The sequence below is a fragment of the Mizuhopecten yessoensis genome, unplaced genomic scaffold (assembly GCF_002113885.1).
Source record: "Mizuhopecten yessoensis strain PY_sf001 unplaced genomic scaffold, ASM211388v2 scaffold10523, whole genome shotgun sequence".
NCBI classification, from domain to species: Eukaryota; Metazoa; Mollusca; class Bivalvia; order Pectinida; family Pectinidae; genus Mizuhopecten; species Mizuhopecten yessoensis.
Window position 1 is genome coordinate 630,303 of NW_018408589.1, and position 9,682 is coordinate 639,984.

Genomic DNA, 9,682 nt, shown 5'->3' on the forward strand with positions numbered 1-9,682 from the left:
TAAAATACCACATTTTACAGTAAATGATAGAAGTAAAAAAAGAAGTTAAATATAGATGACAACATTTAATAAGATATTAAACAGGCTGGACAATGAAAACATGAAGCCTCTAAGAAAGGAAATAAAATAAAAAGCTGTATGTGTAACGTACTTGTATACCAAAAACAGAAAGATTCACCTAACACCGATTAACCGTGCCAGAAACCATGAAAGTTACACAAAGGTTCTCCAACGAGTGATGGTTGGCTATCGTGTTTATCTAACTCAAGTTAGTTTATTTCTCAACTGTGTACAGACAAAAACATGAGGTTTACTGAATGATTATTTTCTAATTCGAAAATTAACTAAATTAGAGTTACCTAAAAAAGAAAATAACCATCACAAAATGGGTAACCTTTCTGTTCAAATTTCATCTTGCAAATCACATGTTTCTATTTACATTTTGTCCGATGGGAAGCAATTACTATGAACCATGTCGTCACATATGAAGATGACGTCACAGAACATCTTTACGTGACATCATGATTAAATGATTGGCCAATGAAATCACGTCTACAGTGTGACTAGTGTGTAAATGATTCCTAGCAGGTCTTTTCAATGATTCGTGAATGATGACGAGCTCCGCCAATATATCTCCTGTCATACCAGTTGAAAGAAACTTTAAACAAAAGCTGTCTCGATCGGATTGGTGATACTCTAGACTTGCTTTTGTCATATTTATACAACGTGGAATATGGAACCTGGGCCATTTAAAAAAGACATGGAAAGGTGCCATGTTCTTTGGTCTATTTTTATTTTGAAGGAAGACCCGGGAACTTACAAACACGAGATCCCATAGGGATCTTAACGCCCACCATTAGAGGTGAAGAAAATAGATGAAATAAATTGCATGGATTTTTCTTAAGATATTGCTCTGAGTTTGTTAAATGATAAATCTAAACGATTAAGATTTGAAAAGTAGGTCTCAGTGACATTATTTGGGCATACAACAGTTCTTTATTAATTTCTGAAACTAATGATGATTTTAAGGATGAAGGTTGAATTTTGAAAAGTAGGTCAAAGTAAATTAATATGGTCAAACAACAGTTCTAGGTTAATTTCTAAACCCGATGACAGTCAATAATAATGTAGGTCAAATTTCAGAGTGACTTAATTATGTCGCTAAACAGTTTTATATTAATTTCTAAACCAGATGACAATTCTGATAACATAGGTCATTTTTTTAAACTAAGTCAAAGTGTCCTAATCTGGTCAAATAACAGTTCTATGTTGATTTCAGAACTCGATGAATTTTTATAATGTCGATCAAATTTTGAAAATTATGTCACAGTGACCCGTTTTCATATGACCCTGGTTGTTGCGAGGGCATTAACCCCCAAGCCAACAAAAAGGTGTCATAGTGAACTGTCTAACAGTAGTTATAGCTTACTTTTAATTCGATGACAATTTTTGATAAGTTTTATTAAGTTTGAAAAATAAGTCACAGTTAAATAATAAGGAAAAACATACTAGTTTATCAATTCTAGGTTAGCGTCTGAACTCTGTGTCAGTTTGTTTAGCGAAGTTCACATTTTCAGAAGTAGGTTACTATTGAAGCGGTTGATTCTTTGTTAATTACATTGTTCAATAAATGATCGTTAGTATAGACTTGCTTTAGTTATTTCTTTGTAATTAGGAAGTAAGAGTAGTTTTGATTGGCTAATGAAAGAAGGCATTTCATTGGATGGCTAGGTATATAAATAGAGGTTCCATCAGATGAAAAGCTTCTCTTGCTCTGGCGGTCGAAGAAGAAGGAACAACTCTAAAAAGGTAATCAGTGACCAAGCTGTATAAGTTTGGGCCTAGCTGCATAAGCTAGGGTTCCACTGTATTCCTTTATAGTACATGGTCAAAATAAATTGTGTTACAGTATAGTGTGCATAGTCACAGGGTATCACAGTACAGGGCGACGTACTGTTGATACAGGGTGTCAGGTACCAAGACACAGGGTTTACCAAGGCATAGGTTTTATAGTGGCTAGCTATAGGGTGACTTGGTCAAACGGCAGTCGCGGTAAAGGGTGACGTGGTCAAGGTGTGTCGCGGTAAAGGGTGTACACAGTCACGGGTGTCGCAGTAAGGGGCTATTTACTGTTGATACAGGGTGACGGATATATTGTATACAGTTGTTTTAGTTGTCTTTTTGACTATATTAGTGTTAGAGGTATATTAATGTAAAATATCTACCGGGTGTAGATTAGGTAATAGTTATTTGAGTCAGAAAGACGGCCGTTATTTTGTATATATTGTCGGCACTTGTTTGTTACAACAATTATTGGGTCCAAGAAAGAACTTGGTAACGAACTGTAGGCACGCATCCGTTACACTATATTAAAGTATTAACCCAATGTCATTTTCCCATAATACATGCTTTCATATGGTTTTCATTTCAACGGGTACGTAAACGTTAATTTGAATTAAGTTCTGTTTTCTTCTCCCCGGTTTCCTTTTCAACGTTGAACATGAGCCCGGTTCCAATTTCAGCAAAGGTCAATTTTCAACGTTACATCAGCTCTCAAATGTACAGGTGAAGTGGCCCTGATCGCAAGATAAAGAGGAGGAGCTCGCCAAACTAATTTGATCTGGGTCTACGTGGCAATAACGGGCTAGATCCTTACTCTTCATTCAACCTCATTAGAGTTTACGTACCTATACTTCCAGGGATGCTCCGAATCCAAATGCATGCATCTATAATCCTTCTTCCCAGGAACAACACAGCAGTGGAACAGCCTCCCACCTGAGACGACGACTGCCCCAACCCTGGCGGCCTTTAAGACCAAGCTGAACAGCATCCCAGCAGGTTACACGACCTTCTCCGAATAAGTTCAAACTACCGGCCTTTATAATAACTAAGGAACCTAATGCCCGTATTATTAAACTCTTTACTGTTGGAAGAGTATATGGCCTAATGTGCACCGCATTGGGGTAAGTTCGACAGGATGTCTGGGGTACATGTAAGTTCGGCCCACATTGGAATTTGCATAATTATGACGTGAGAAAGCATGCAACGTCATATTTTCCCGACAATGCCAGGCATTCCGTGTATGGCATTGGCCGAACCTGTCCCTGTGTCATGGGACGGACCTGCCCCAAATTTATATTTTAAGAAATCTGTATATTAGAGCAATACGAAACTCAATGCTAGGCTTGTATGTATACCATCATGTGAAGCTGTCGGTTTGTTACATGTATACCATTGATAAGTAGCATTTCGGTTTACAAAAAGTTTGCAAAACTAGAAAGAAGTGAGGTCATAATTTTCTTTCTACTCTCCCAAACAATATTTTTATCGCTTTTAGTATTATAGAATTATAGTTTTCCCGTCATTCTTTTTCGTATGAATGTCCTGCCCAGTGAACTGCACTGCTATACTCCTCAAAGTTGTAAATATTTGCTCAAGACTAAAATATCAGGAGTGGCCGGAGTTACCCCAGGGCCGAACTTGCCCTGGTTTCCACAAGTTGCCCTATGACCCCATATTGAACCCTGTCACTATGGATCTGCCCTGGTTCGTTTTTTTAATTGTTAGTATCAATTACCGGTCTATTTGTTTGTTTTCTTCAGATGGTACCGTAAAGTACTGAAGAGAGTATAAGAACGAAAATAAAAAAGATAATTTACACAAGTATTAGACTAGTGTTTGTTAATACATGCATTCACAGAATCAAAAGGTCTTAATCCAGATTTGATGCTTACATTTTAACAGTGATGTATTGTTTGTAAATATACAATTAGAATAATGATTACATTACGCAGTACATATTGAAGAGATTCTGTCTTTTCTCTAGTTTTAAAAGACAAAGAACATTCAAAGACACGAAAGTATAGAGGAATGGTTAAGTCTTGCAGAACAGTCGAATATCCAATATTGCATACATTCACAAAAAAGAATTTTGACTTAGGCCTTAATTTGGCGTTCCTCTCGAAAGTACATGTATTTATACTTGCACATGTCAGTTATACGCCGAAATATCTTCCTATCCATATTTATACTTACCGCATTTCCACTGTCTTCATTCAATCATTCTGATGCCAATAGTGATCATATTACAAAAGCATATATACACACAATTACTGTGAGAGAATTTACTGCATATTTTTCTCTGAAGTAATTTGGTAAGAAGAAGAAGCAGATGGCACAGTAAAACGCGCCTTTAAAAAATAAATCATGTTCTTAAAAATCAGGTTACGGAAAACTATGACATTATTGAGAGATGAAATTTCAAAAGATAAAGAAATATATTTGTGTTTGTTGAAAAATTCAGAAAGAAAATGTCTGTATTCGAACTTGTGTTAAAACGACTTCAGAAGAAGTTTTTAAAAGTGACATAAATGCATGAAATACGTTCACTACATATAAGATATCCAGTATGTGTCCATGTCTACTATGAAGTTACAAATGAAAAAATGTGCACCTTATTGTAGGAATAAGAATAAACTAAATCAAAATATTCAAAATAATGTTGTATACAGTAGCTGCAGAAAATTCGAGTTGGCTTCAGTGAATGTATTGCCAACACTATATGTGCACGCGTGTTAACAGTGACGTCACAATTGCGTCACAACATGTTGTGAACGTTTCAACGCAAAATACGTATGTAAGGACTTATCAGTATCAACTGGTGCTATTTTGAAGCTAAGGACAAATAACCAAGCGCATGTACTGGATGGAAACAATTTTCGGTTCGATAAAAATGAAAATATCAAAATAATATGTAGGACATCGAAGGAATTCATCACTAACATCGACTTGTAAAAAAATGTAGGATTGTTTCTGAACATAAAAATCTGACGGAGAAACGACAAAAATACAGGGTATTCATTAAAAAATATCAAATATCAAATATCATGTTGCCGTTTTTAGCGAGCCTGAACGACCGGAAGGATGAATCAATTCACTCACATTTCCCCGTACTTTCCGTACATGTGTTGCTATAACGGCTGGCACTAGCGATCGTCCGAGAGTGCTCGCTACTAAATTACTTTTTTTAATGACAAGTGCAATTGATATAAACCACATACAAATAAGCTTTATGCCTAAAATAAATACGTCGTTTATGCTGTTGCGATATTCATTGTTAGGCGCTTCTCAACAGTTTGTTGACTACGCCTAGCGGAGAAAATGGTTACTAGGGTAGGTAATCGAACTCTGATTTACCATTCCACAAGCCGCAGATTTCCTGGTCAAATAGTTGACTAACGGCAGAAAAAGTGGTTGCTTTGGTAAAAAAAAAAAAAAAAAAAAAAAAAAAATCTCTACTCAATTGCTACTATTTATGTAAGGAAATCATACCACCAAATCATAGCAGAAAACGTTAGAAATTTTGTTTGGTAGCGCATTCAAAATAGCGCGCTGCCTTGTTGTCAAGCGTGACGGCATTATTTGGGGTCAAAGATTATACTATTATATCCCGATTTGTTTTTAGTCACTCGGTAACATTTTCGTCTTTATAGATACTTTTTAAAATGTTATAAATAGAAAATATAATGGTTTCACTATAAACACCATATGCACTTCACAATATCATAATCTTGATAAACCGAAATGCTTATCCATGCTGGATGTTGATTGCAATGTTGTATCGAAACGTACTGAAGCCAGTTGTTAGCAATCATTTGATTAAATGCGATATCCAATCGGAAATATTTCATAATTTATCAAACATGCAAGTTATTTCTGAAATATAAGCAATTAATTTGTTCATAAAACGCAGCGGAATGTTTAATATACTGTATTGACCAAGTGTGCGTGGTCCCTTGGTCACATGTTTTATGTGTTATATACCACAAAGATGACATGAATATTATAATTATACATAATCAAATGCGTATTAAAACTTAAAAAAATACTACAAAAGGACACAGTCGTTGACGGAGAAATTGACAAATTCTTTATCATCTGTAATGGACGAAAGTGACGATGACAGAAAGCAGTGAGATACAGCCAGCGAAGGTGATGAAGATGTTAAAATAGAATGAAATAGTATAGGAATATAAAAAATGAAAACCTTAAATATTTTGTTAAAAAAAACCATGTAAACAAAATAATGCCAATAATTAATAAATAAACAAAACACCTACACGCAAAAAAAATCCTCTGAAAATTACAACCAAACCATAAAAGAAACCTGCGTTGTCAGAACAAAAAAGCAGAGATCTCAATCATTTTTAAAGGATTTCCAAGAACCAATGATTACGTTCAAGTTAGCCAAAACGACTGAACACATGGCAGTTATAAAAAAAAGCCACTCAAACAGTGCCTTCGTCAGCAACAATGGTATGATCATGGAATACAACGTCATTTGTTGTGTCATAACCACAGGCACATGCGTTTGTGCAATGTGTAAAATGTGTCTATACTGATATTAGCTCGAAATCTGAAGTGTTTTATCTCATTTAATGTTTGTATTGCTTAAATGTTAATGTCTTTTTAAGTAACATGTATGTCGGTCAAAAGCTCTATAGAGCTTATATATATGTTATTTGTTTTGAAATACCGACCGACTTTAAATAAAATTTATCTTATCTGATCTGATCTTATCTTGTTTCTGTCAAAAAAATAGTCCTGACAAAAAAAACCCACCCATCACCCTAGGCCTACTGATAAAACATGTAAGTAGGGTGTGCTTTTTATTTTGTCATGACTGTTTTTATTGACAGAAACAAATGCATGTGATCGACCCCATGGTTGAAGTCTATACACCGCTCACCATACATGTCGCGTGTTGTTTTAGCAAATATGTTAGCGCAGATCGTCTGAAAATGCCGTCCAAAGATTTCATTTGTTTTCATTGTATTTTAACTCGACTTCATATCATTCCGGACACCACTTTCGCGATTAATTTGTAGGATGTATTCAAAAAGTTGATATTATCTTAAAAAGTACACAATGCTTGTGATTAGAGTAGTCTCCGAACAAAAATCAGTTCAGTATTATTCGCGATATCAGTATTCATTTGAACAAAAACTGTTGAAAATATTACCATTTTTATTTCATAGTCGTTCATTCCGGCCAGCACTTTTAGTTCTAATTTTAAATACTACTAAACATCACTTATACCACTGTAACTGGTATAAAAATATCTTTCCTGTGCTGGTCTTTAAATAAAAATCAAATATATATTAAGGGAGATATGACCTAATAAATTCAAACATTCATCAAATATATCTTCGAGCCGGAGTGCTTTCCGGGTTTTGTACTCGCCCCTATATTCTGGACATTTCACAATTCAAGTCTTTAGTAAGACCCTCATTTCCGGTTGACAACCTGCTTTAACTGTTTAACGCCGGCCTCGAAAGTCTCAGAGGTGTGGAAATGATTAGACTTTGAAGAGTAGCTTGATCGGAAACTGTTATTCAGGTAACATAATTGAGATTGATTAAAGAAAAAGTATGATAACTCAGTGACTTTCTTAATGGGATGGAAATGTTTCTCAAGAGCAAGGTTGTCGTTAAGCTTAGCCCGCGTTTCCTCTGGCCCTGACACCTGACAGCAGACTTATTTTGACAGATAGATGTCTGCCCACACCGGAACTCGGCACTTTTTGAAGACAACTTGGTACTTATATCCAGAATCCAGTGTTGCTGAATCTGATATCTCTGAATCTTTGTGATGTTCAAAATTTATTTAAAGGGAAAGAACTCGTTGAAACTGATAAAGCGGATGAAAATCGCTTGATAATTTAATTAATTTTCATATTGAATAGGTCACGTCACGCTACCACAATTGGTACAATCAGGGACAGTATATAAAGGGGATTGGCGACTGCCCCATTCAAATTCTTTAGCATGTCGCTTTTGTGTTTTTTCACCGAACCACGAAGTCATCGAGAGGCCCTCTCGATCAGCCCGCGCTTGCGCACTAGCGTTAAAATCATGTCAACAATCTCGCCGAGATGGACTAAGACCACAATTAATTTTACTATATGTTTCATTGTAATATTTAATTTCATAACAAATTCCCAATATCCGATAGCCAACTTTCCATCTAACCTGGTCAAGAGCAACATCTTGGGAGTAAAATATCAAAATTTCAACATAGCATGTTGGCCTTTTTCTTGAGATAATCGTCTGCATGTGTCACCAATGTCAAAAATAAACTTCCGGGTCAGGGGTAGAGGTCAACACAGGACTTTTCACACAGCACCCTGCACCAAAAAATAAATGCACAATATAAAAATTTGACACAGAAATTGTTAGATTGATATCTCCACAGTATTTTAACACCAAACTTTTACACAAACACCAAGTTATAAGAGGCATAGTGTAGTTTTTACTAAAGTACCTATATTTCTAAGGGACTTCATTCGTGGGTACTGAACCCGGAAGCATTTAATTGTGACCTCAGTCCAGATGGAAGTGTTTGATAACGGTTAGCCCTGGTGGGGACTGTGTATTAGAAGGTCTTCTTTTTATTCCAGGGATAGGGCTATCATTGCCACTATGTCTAGCCTTTCGGCTGTGTTGGTGGCAACAAATCACATTTCGTAAAGCACGTTCCAGTGAAAATAATGCTAATATTGACACTTTTTGACACAAAAACAGCACAAGTTATTTGTTATTTTTTGCCATAAAAATTAGTACTACATATCAAAAAAAAATTCAACTTTCTCTCACTGTAAATTTCAAAATGAAGTATTTTTTAAATGAGCTGATCCTCGTATGCAGGCGATACTTTTTTTGTTGCGTTTAACATTTCCGGTTGTTTACGTTTTTTAACAACACGTGTCCTTCGTTACCAGATGAGTAATTTCATCTGTGACATCGCTATCGTTCCAAATAATGCAAATCAAATCAGGCCTACTTAACATAGAAATTACTCGACTTTTTATTGATATTGATTGTTTTAAAAAATATAAATGATAGTTTATAAAATTAATCAAAACAGTGAGCAGTTACCAACTACTTTCACAATAATGATTTACGTTCCAGTGAAAAATAGTGCTGATATTTACACTTTTAGACACAAAAATAACACAAGTTAAATTATTAGCTCACCTGGCACGAAGTGCCAAGTGAGCTTATGCTGTGGTGCGGCGTCCGTCGTCCGTCCGTCAGGCGTCAATATTTTACTTAAAACGACTTCTTCTTAATAACCAAAAGGCCAAGGGTGATGATATTTGGCCAGAAGCAAACTAGGATGATGGGCTACAAAGTTTGTTAAAATTAATGACCTTCACCCATTTTCAAGGTCACAGGGGTCAAATATGTTAAATACTTTAACAATTTCTTCTCAATATCCAAAATGCCCAGGGTGATGATATTTAGCCAGTAGCATGCTGGGGTAAAGGGCTATCTTGTTTGTTCAAATGAATGACCTTTACCTATATTCAAGGTCACAGAGGTCAAATATGTTAAAAACATTAAACAACTTCTTCTGAATAACCAAAATGCACAGGGTGATGATATTTGGCCAGTAGCATGCTGAGATGAAGGGCTACCAAGTTTGTTCAAATGAATGACCTTCACCCATATTCAAGGTCACAGGGGTCAAATATGTTAAAAACTTCAAACAACTTCTTCTGAATAACCAAAATGCCCAAGGTGATGATATTTGGCCAGTAGCATGCTGAGATGAAGGGCTACAAAGTTTGTTCAAATGAATGACCTTCACCCATATTCAAGGTCACAGGGGTCAAATATGT

General features: G+C 35.7%; 1 protein-coding gene across 1 annotated transcript in view; it reads left to right on the forward strand.

Moving 5' to 3' along the window:
• The first annotated feature begins 7,307 nt into the window (after nucleotides 1-7,307).
• LOC110460920 overlaps nucleotides 7,308-9,682 on the forward strand; it is a 27,852-nt gene continuing 25,477 nt past the window's right edge. Inside the window, exon 1 of the mRNA XM_021514138.1 lies at nucleotides 7,308-7,398. The gene's annotated coding sequence lies outside the window, so the exon portion shown is untranslated. The remainder of the gene's footprint in view (nucleotides 7,399-9,682) is intronic.